We start from the raw sequence: 8,228 nt of genomic DNA on the forward strand, positions 1-8,228 counted from the left end.
CACCTATCTTTTCTCCTGAGAATTGGTGGCTATTGGCACTGACTAAATCAGACCATCCTGACTTTTCTTCCCAAAGACTTTAGACTTTGGCTAAGTATAGTTTCAAAAAATAGGAACACACAAGCCATACAAAACTGTGAAGTTCAAACCACTGAAGAGTTAACAAGATAAAACACTGTAAGAGAAAAGCGATTCTAATTTGGAAGTGTATCCCCACTGAAATGTGCTGTATGCCTCTTTCAGTAATCTTAAATCAGTCTTCATGCAGAGTTTACAGAGGACAAACTCTCCAGACAGTCCTTGAGGTGGGAAAAGCTTTTATTTTAAGGCTAAAAAGATGGATTTTCTAAATCGTCATAGGCTGTGGTATAGCAGCTGCATTCGTCATGGTCCCCATGCAGCTTATTCTTCTAATTATGCTGCTGACAGCTCCCCAAGTGGATTAAAATCCACACTCAGAGCTCTCTTATCTATAACCTTTCATCCCCGTGACTCTCTGCTCCACGGATGCTTCTCCTAATGCTTAGTTCTAAGTCTGGGGACTTCTTAGACAGGTACATGCACAATAAAAGAAAAAGGCGATTGTGGTCTTTCTCTGATCTTTAATGTCTAATTTCTACATACATATTAAACACAGAAAAATGAAAAAGTAATCTATTTTATAATACAAATGTTATCTGGTCCTTCATTCAGCTTTTAGAAAGTGATAAACCTTTGATGATTCTATGTGAGGCAACGTACTTTAAAAAGAAAACTGAGAATGAGAAAGGCTTTGCTCTACTGTAATGCCTCATTTGAATGGTGTAAAACAAGGCCAAAATAGCCCAGAGTAGATAATAACCCACATAACTGAGGCTTACTTCTTAATAAGTCAAATCTTGACTTTTTTTTTTTTTTTTTTTTTTTTTTTGCTGTTCAAAATCTTTTAGGAGGTATATGGCCTCCTGAATCAGAAGCCGCTGAAAACAATTCAATATTTCTTTATTCAGGCTAATCATTCACAACATCCAGACACTGAAGGGAGTATAATCTCATTCATTTTGGCTCTCCATCTTCCTTGCTTGAGGCTTCTCCATCAAATCCAGGCTTACCTGTGAAGACATATGTATTTTTGTCTTGTTCCTATTCTCCTCATCTTCCTATAATGCTCTTAGTTTTGAACACCTGCTGAGGGTAGGGAAATCAGATACGCAGGTCTGTTAAGAACTCTCTAATAAATGTAGCCAGAGGTTGAGAATAAAGTTTCTTGATTCTTTAGGACCTAGTTAAGAATTAGTCTTTCTTTAATCAGGTATGGCCATTGTTCTGAAAAGTTACATTAATCAAAGTCAGTTATGGTAGGGTTTTCTAACACCTAACATGAATTTGTGCCTTTAAAGTAAATGAAGTTCCCAGGATTGAGGATGACAAATTGGAATCTGAAAGTTTCTCCTTGGGAGAAAGAGGTGAGGCCTTAAGAAAATCCTCATTCTTAGGGTGCCTGGGTAGTTTAGGCAGTTAAGCACCTGACTTTGGCTCAGGTCATGATTTCACAGTTCATGAGTTCAATCCCTATGTCAGGATCTGTGCTGACAGCTCAGAGCCTGGAGCCTGATTCAGGTTCTGTGTCTCCCTCTCTCTCTCTCTTCCCCTTCCCAGCTTGTGGTCTCTATCTCTCTCTCTCTGTCCCTTGAAAATAAATAAACATTAAAAAAGAAAAAGAAAACCCTCTTTCCCTACATTCATCTAAAAAAATAAATTATTTTCTCTCAGGAAAAACAAAATGGAAAGAAAGAAAGGGATTCCAAGGAGGTCAGTTTTGTAGGAAGAGAGGAAATATTAGAGAGAATATAGGCCCTAGGCAGAGGCTGAAGTTTCTTCCCTGAACTTTCCTAGGCTCTAGGGACCTTTATTTATTTATTTATTTATTTAATTTTATTTTTATTTATCTATCTCTCTATCTGAAAATTCTTTTGTTTATTTTTTTCTTTCTACTTTTTAAAAAATTTAGATCCAAGTTAGTTAATGTATAGTGTAATAATGATTTTAGGTAGAATTTAGTGACTCATCATTTACATTCAACACCCAGTGCTTATCCCAGCAAGTGCCCTCCCTAATGCCCATCACCCATCTAGCCCATCCTTCCACCCAATACCCTGCCAGCAACCCTCAGTGTGTTCTCTGTATTTAAGAGTCTCTTATGGTTTGCCTCCCTCTCTGTTTTTATCTTATTTTTCCTTCCCTTCCCTTCCCTTATGTTCATCTGTTTTTTTTCTTAAATTCCACATGAGTGAAATCATTATATTTATCTTTCTCTTACTTTCTTTGCTTAGCAGAATAAATTCTAATTCCATAAGCATTTCAAATGGCAAGATTTCATTCTTTTTGATATATATATACCACATCTTCTTAATCCATTCACCAGTCAATGGACATTTGAACTCTTTCCATAATTTAACTATTGTTGATAGTGCTGCTATAAACTTTGGAGTCCATGTGTCCCTTTGAAGCAACATTTTTATATCCTTTGGATACATACCTAGTAGTGCAATTGCTAGGACCTGAGTAGCTCTATTTTTACTTTTTTGAGGAACCCCCATACTGTTTTCCAGAGTGACGGCACCAGCATTCCCACCAGCAGTGGAAGAGTGTTCTTTCTCAGCATCCTCACCAACATCTGTTGTTTTCCGAGTTGTTCATTTTAGCCATTCTGACTAAATTATTGGGAGGTGGTATCTCATTGTGGTTTTGATTCTAGGGACCTTTAAAAGATTGGGGTAAGGAAGAGAGAGAGGGGTAAGAAAGATGCAAGGAGATGCAAGGAGAAATAAAGCTACTTTATTTTTTTTTCTTTCAGACTAATGGGTTTCAATTCAGTTATTAATAATGGCCTTTCTATATGCCAGTAAACTTTCTATCTAATAAATGTCCCATATAGATTGTTACCATAAACTTAATTATAAGGATATATGTGTATGTATACCCAACACTGAAATTCTTCATGAGTATACAGCCTAGAAGGGACACTAGTTCTTTAAAAAACACATAAAACAAAACACAAGCACTTATCCTTGGTTTAGTTTTCTACCCAATGCAGCAGGAAAGAACAAGTGAAAAAATATAAGAAACACCATTTTATAGATTTCAAAGTCCTTGGGTTTTTGTGTGTGTGTGTGTCCCCCCCTCCTCATTTCTTTAGGAAAAAAAACCAGCCTCTGTGGCTCTGTCAGTCCCTTCTTTTATGTGCTGCAGAACACCTGGTGGCCAATTGCTAGGTAGAGGATAATTATCCCCTCAATTATCACCAGTTTATTTTCACCTGTTCCACTAGCATTTCCCTAGAACTTGAAGCTTGTCTAATTAGTCTTTTCTGACCCATTCCCCACCGTCAGACTCAAGACATAGCCCTTCTACTAAGTAATTAACCCATGGTGGGCCAATCCTTCAGTTTCTGTTTCAGCTCCTGTTGGAGTCATCAGAACCAAGTGAACAAAGAAACATCATAGGACAGAGTAATAAGGAACGAAAAAGCTCTGTCTTCCTTCTCCCTTCACCAGCTTCCAAATCCAGATTATAGAAATCTTAAGCACAGTGACATTTAGTCAGACACGTATGTGCTTGCCGTTGAATGTCTTGAAAGAGCAAAATAGCACTGCCAGAATTATCAAGTTCAGTGCTCTGAAATGCCATAGGAAATATGGTGTTTACTTTATACCTAAAAGGTGAAAGAGATCAAAAAGAATCCAAATTTTAAAATGCAGGTCAAAGTCTCAACTTGTAAAATCTTTTCAGGATAGTGTAATTGAATCTAACAATTTCTTCTTTGCATTATTTTTATCATCTATGAATAATTTTCCCCAACTATTTATACACATGCACAGAAATTCTTATTTTGTTTTATCATACAAGTCTATAACGAAGTCCGGCAAAGATTTCTATAAAGCTAAGGGACATCTCATTTTTACTTATTCATTCAACAAGTATTATTGAGTGCTTACTTTGGAGTGCACATATTAAGTCCCAGGGACACAAAAGTAGTGGAAGGTCTTTACATTCTTGAAGTTGAAAGTCTAATATGCCTCTAAATATCATCTACTATTTAAAAAAATGGATGTTTTGAAGCCACACATACAGTTAAAAATTGAAAAAAAACATTCCTATTCATTCTGTCATTTCTCCATTCCTTATTCCCAATAGTATCCCAAGATCCTTTGAGGAACCACTTCTCTTTTGCCACATAGATTGGTTTAAGGCTGGGCACGTGATCAACAGTGAACCAATGAGGGACAGTTGGGTGGCCTAGTCAGATGAGCAACAGACTCATGATTTCAGCTCAGGTCATGATCCCAGGATTACAAGATTGAGCCCTATGTTGGGTTCTTCTCTGAGCACGCATTCTTCTTATGATTCTCTCTGTCTCCCTCTGCCCTTCTCCTCCACCTGCATCCACTCTCTCTCAAATTAAAAAAATAAAATAAAATAAATAAAATAAAGTGAACCAATGAAAGCCAGGCTCAAGACATTTATCCACCGTTAAAGAGTTCTTTTTCCCAGGTCTCTGAAATCAGAAGATGTGAGTAGATGTTGCTATCTTGTACCTATTTGAGAATGAAGCCAAAGCAAAAGTAAAGAAGGAAGCTATAAAACAAAGAAAAGGAACACCTAGTAACATCATTTAAACTGTTTAAGCCATTTCCCAAGATAGGCCTTATCCTGATTTTTCTGTCGTATGAGCCAGTAAGTATTCTTTCTACCTAAACTATTGGAGTTTGGACTTAGATCAGTTGTATCCAAAAGTGTTCTCATTGAGACAGATATCTCTCTGATATCACACACAAAAAAACAGCCTAAAGTTTAAGGTAGTTATATTTTCTTTTAAACACTTAAAGAAGGACCTGCAGCTTTTCTATTTTTGAACTTTTATCATCCAGATAGAAAGATACCTATTTTTCTATCCACAAATGTATTTTATACTTGCTTCTCACCTGTAAACATTACCCGTTTCTTTCTGGATGACAAATTTGCTTGTGTGAATCATATCATTCTATAAACTATGTTGCCAAGAAGTTGTATTCTTTATTCTCACACCACACCACATGCCCTGTGGTTTTTAACACAGCAGCGATTATTCTGTCAAGTCAAATAATTTTAGATTTACCTCTATGTCTTCCATTCATTCCACAAATACTTACTGAACAGGACCTCTGCAATTGTATCGATAATCCAAAGATAAATGGTAACAGGTGCGGTTTTTCAAGGATCGTCCAGGCTCTTCAGGAGAGTATCAAGTGATATACAGGGATAACAGACCTGCGTGGCAATTGCTCGGTAGGTTTCAGTCTCCCAGGTGCCTACATCCAACAAGGTGCCACCCTCTTCATCACTTCTCACATCCAACATCTCAGCAAATCCTCTTGGTACTACCCCCAAACCTTTCCCAGATCTGATCATTTCTAATAACTTTGTTCCTAAAATCCTAGTCCAAGCCACCATTACTTCTCACCTATACTATTGCAATAGGCTCCAAACTAGTCTCCCTGCCTCATCACTATAACCTCACAAGCCCCAATCATAAAGCATAAAGCATAAATCAAATCAATCCATTCTGCTGCTTAAAACACCCCAATGTCTTTTCATTGCCTTTAGAAAAAGAAAAATTCAAACACCTTACCACATGCCCGGTCCAACGTGACCTGACTCTTACCTCCCTCTTCAGCATCATTCCTGGCAGGCTCTCCCTTATCCACCTCCCCCAGGCGACTGAACTTCATTTCATGCCTCAACTGCCAAACCCGTTCCTCTCTCAGCGCCTTGCAACTTGCTGCTCTTATGCCTATAATTCTTTCCTCTCTCATCATTAGGTCGCACTTCCGGCAATCCTTTCCTAATTGTCTTGGCTGAAATAATTGCCCTTCTACCATGACTCTACCAAGCCCTTTTCCCATTGTCATCTTTGATTTTCTTTACAGCACTCATCACTATTTCAAATCAGATTGTTTATTTATTTGCTTATACAATAATCCTTGGCCTTTCTCTGCATGCTGCTAAAATGTAACTTCCAAGAAGTCAGGGACTATGTTTTATTTAATGCTTACTCAGCACCAGGAATGCCTGGCACATGGTAGGCGTTCAGTACCAATTTGAATACAAGACTACAGATGAGATATATGTAACTCAAACTTGGAAACCAGAGAAATAGGAAAGGAAGTTAAGGAAGATAACATTTTGGAAAAATGGGGTAACTATCAAATGAATAAAGTATAGAATATATGAGTTAATAGGAAATTTGAAGGAAGAAAGATAATGAGGAATTAGTTCACATGTGCTTTCTGTCGTATTCTACAAAGCAAATGGACTGCAAAACCACAGAGCAGAGCAATAACAAATAGGAATAAGTTAAATTGTAGAACTATTTTAAATTGCTATCTCTAGGGTTGCTGTGAGGTTTGTGCTTACTTAACATTGTTATTCATGACCTGGAAAAAATAACGTGTATCATAGTAATGGAAATGTAGATAATCCTAAATTGAGTTTATTAATTTTTTTAATTTTTTTTATTAAAAAATTTTTTTGACATTTATTTATTTTTGAGAGACAGAGAGAGACAAATCATGAGCAGGGCAGGGGCAGAGAGAGAGGGACACACAGAATCGGAAGCAGGCTCCAGGCTCTGAGCTGTCAGCACAGAGCCCGGCGCAGGGCTCGAACCCACAAATGGTGAGATCATGACCTGAGCTGAAGTCGGACACTCAACCGACTGAGCCACCCAGGCGCCCCCCTAAATTGAGTTTTATTGCTAATGTCAGTAAGGACCCAGTTCTCAAGTGATACCAATTCCCTCAAAAACCTAAACTGACTAAACCTTGAGAATTTGATTTGAACTCTTTTTAAAATACAAATATTTGCAGGGGCACCTGAGTGGCTCAGTAGATTAAGCATCAGGCTTCAACACAAATCATGATATCATGTCTTCTGGGTTTGAGCTCCGCACTGGGTCTGTACTGACAGCTTAGAGCCTGGAGCCTGTTTTGGATTCTGTGTCTCCCTCTCTCCCTGCCCCTTCCCTGCTCACACTCTGTCTTTCTCTGTGTCTTTCTGTCTCTGTCTCTCTCTCTCTCTCTCTCTCTCTCAATAATATGTATATGTATGTGTATGTATGTATATATATATATGTATATGTATATATATACAAAAAAATACAAATATTTGCATAAAATTCAGTTGAATCTAGTCATTCATCACATAAGAGAAAGCTAAAGAAGCTAAGGGGACCCATGGCAGATACTGGGATAAAAATCAGATACCACCTGATCATTCAAAAGAATTTTGATTTGTTTGATGTTTGTGTGTTTTTTTGTTTGTTTTAAGTTTCCTGAATAGATGCAACATTTATTGAGTGTCTACCAGGTGCAAGAAACTCTAGATATAGTTCATTTTCTCTTCTGTGTAACTCCTAATGGACCTGTCCTCTCCATTTTACAAGTAAGAAAATTGATGGAAGTGAAATTGATGGTTCCAACTTTGAACCACCTATTCCCAAAGTTCTTTTTCATCATAGTATTCATCAACATATTCCTATTGTAAGCTCTGAGATACAAAGTATTGTACATAGCTGATCAGAAAATACCATTCTACTTCACTTACAACTTGACAACACATCCAGTAAAAGCTACTAGGAAATAAACAAAAATGAGGAAACCTTAAAAAAGACTCCTCAATGAAAAATGAAACCAAAAAAATATATAAATAAACATATTTTAAGACTAACAAAGCAATAGTATGAAAATAAATTTTTTAAACATTGACCAAGAAGAAAACATTTATGAGCTGTAATTAAATTAAATTAAGATTAATTTATACCAAACAGCAAAGAAAAACATTGCCTGCTAACAAACTTGTAAGGGATGTCTTCCATCCACTGTGGCATTTATGAGCAGTTGAATGAATGAATGAGTGGATAAACTGACAAAGATACTTCAGCCTATATTGTTGAAACAATCTTGAGCTGGCAGAATAGGAGCTCCAAGGAAAAACTCAGAGATGAATTTAGGATCATCATTTTTTTTTTCTTCCTGTGCCAAGAATTTTGTGTTTCTCGAGTAATTCTGTGTTACCTTTCAACGAAGTAAATGAGATTTTAATTGGTTCCCTTCTTTGAAATGGAAGATAGGCCCAGGCACCACTATCAGTGGGAACCCCTTCACCAGTATTTTATGTGACTGGGGCACAATGTCTATAGTATTTTCAGC

At 37.1% G+C, this 8,228-nt stretch overlaps 1 long non-coding RNA gene across 1 annotated transcript; it reads right to left on the minus strand.

Moving 5' to 3' along the window:
- Window positions 1-964: 964 nt before the first annotated feature.
- LOC115297948 lies at window positions 965-2,554 on the minus strand. Its single transcript, XR_003911536.1, has 2 exons — window positions 2,519-2,554; window positions 965-1,091 (listed from the first exon to the last, which is right to left on the minus strand). It is a non-coding gene; the product is annotated as an uncharacterized LOC115297948 (long non-coding RNA).
- Between the last annotated feature and the right edge of the window lie 5,674 nt (window positions 2,555-8,228).

The sequence above is a fragment of the Suricata suricatta genome, chromosome 8 (genome assembly GCF_006229205.1).
Source record: "Suricata suricatta isolate VVHF042 chromosome 8, meerkat_22Aug2017_6uvM2_HiC, whole genome shotgun sequence".
In the NCBI taxonomy this organism is placed as follows: domain Eukaryota; kingdom Metazoa; phylum Chordata; class Mammalia; order Carnivora; family Herpestidae; genus Suricata; species Suricata suricatta.